Below are 1,401 nucleotides of genomic sequence, written 5' to 3' on the forward strand. Positions count from 1 at the left end.
CTCCCAGAAAACAGACGGAAAAACAAACAAAAAACCAAACAAAAAAACAGGGAAAAAAAAAAAAAAAAAAAAAAAAACACGATTCGCTCCATGGTACGCATCGTCTTGTGTAATTTACACCAAATCAATTCAGATCCCATTGTATCTAACCTGCTCATGCACTGCCACCAACTCACTGTCACCTAAAAAGGTTCCTCACCCTTCATCCAGGAGGTGCTCAACACAAGATGTTTTATGTTACTGTGAGCATAAAGGCTGTCTTCATCATGTCCAAACTCTGATATTTTTGTCTTGTGGCTCTTTCTCACCAGGTCCAAATGGGACCTGCCAATCTCCCACAGGGTGCTGGAAGACATAGTGCGGTATTTGAATCAGCACACTAAGCCAGCCATGGTTTTAAATTAAGCGTGATGTGGAGAGGGCAGAGACGACAGGCGGGGCAGGTTTTATTTTTTATTTGTTTTTCGCTGAAACACCTTCAGATACATTAAAATAACTCAGATATACGCATGTATGTAAATGCCACACCCATCAGCAGAACTGAGACAACGTTTGGATTGAAAGTCTAAGAGGCTTTCTAAAGATTTTATTGCAGACATAATTAGCAGAGTTTTCCGTTAACGTTTATGCTCATTTCTAAAGTACATCTGCTCAGTGCAGATAGGAAGAAAGGATGGACAAAAGCAAAGCAAGAAGGTATGAAAAATAAGGAAATGGAGGAAATGATGGAGAATGAAAAAAAGAAATAAGGATATGTGGAGGGAAGGAGAATAGGGAAGAAGGAATGACAAACGTAGAAGGAAAACGGGAAGAGGGGTAGCAGGATGAAGGAAGGACAAATACAAAGAATGAAAAAAGGAAAGAAAGACTGAATAAAAGAAATAAGGAAGAAACAACTGATAACTGCATTAAACAATGTTGCTAAGAATAAAGCCTGAAAACAATCAAATTTTACTTATATTACCCTGTCTTTTTTTTTTTTTCAAATTCATTCAAACCCAGTGAATTCATAAAATAAATTCCCTACTAGTTCCAAGCGCTTCCCAGGACGTCTTGGATCGCTGATCACAGACTTTATTCTGTAAATGCAGGATATGCTCTAGGAAATGAATTACAGTCCGTGTGTGTAGCTTTAGTTTGAATTCACTTCTAACCACTATTCCCACACATCTGGTTTCAAGTCAGAAATGATTAGTGTGGATATTTAACATGAATATCAACTTTAGGAGGAACCTAACAGAGGTTAGTTTAATGCAATCTTGACGGCAATTTTGCAATATTATTCACAACCATTCACAGCCAAAATGACTAAAACACAGATAAGCCATAAAAAAAAATAATAATTTAACAAAAAATTAAATTGATTTGCCTGAGACAAATAGAAAACTTACAAGCATATAT

General features: G+C 36.6%; 1 long non-coding RNA gene across 1 annotated transcript in view; it reads left to right on the forward strand.

Annotated features, from left to right (window-relative positions):
* Nucleotides 1-1,401, forward strand: part of LOC106948842 (uncharacterized) — a 22,225-nt gene that overhangs the window by 16,370 nt on the left and 4,454 nt on the right. Inside the window, exon 2 of the long non-coding RNA XR_001425258.1 lies at nucleotides 1,243-1,246. This is a non-coding gene — a long non-coding RNA (uncharacterized LOC106948842). The remainder of the gene's footprint in view (nucleotides 1-1,242; nucleotides 1,247-1,401) is intronic.

Source organism: Poecilia latipinna, unplaced genomic scaffold (genome assembly GCF_001443285.1).
Source record: "Poecilia latipinna isolate Pla-1442-1.1 unplaced genomic scaffold, P_latipinna-1.0 Scaffold18, whole genome shotgun sequence".
In the NCBI taxonomy this organism is placed as follows: Eukaryota; Metazoa; Chordata; class Actinopteri; order Cyprinodontiformes; family Poeciliidae; genus Poecilia; species Poecilia latipinna.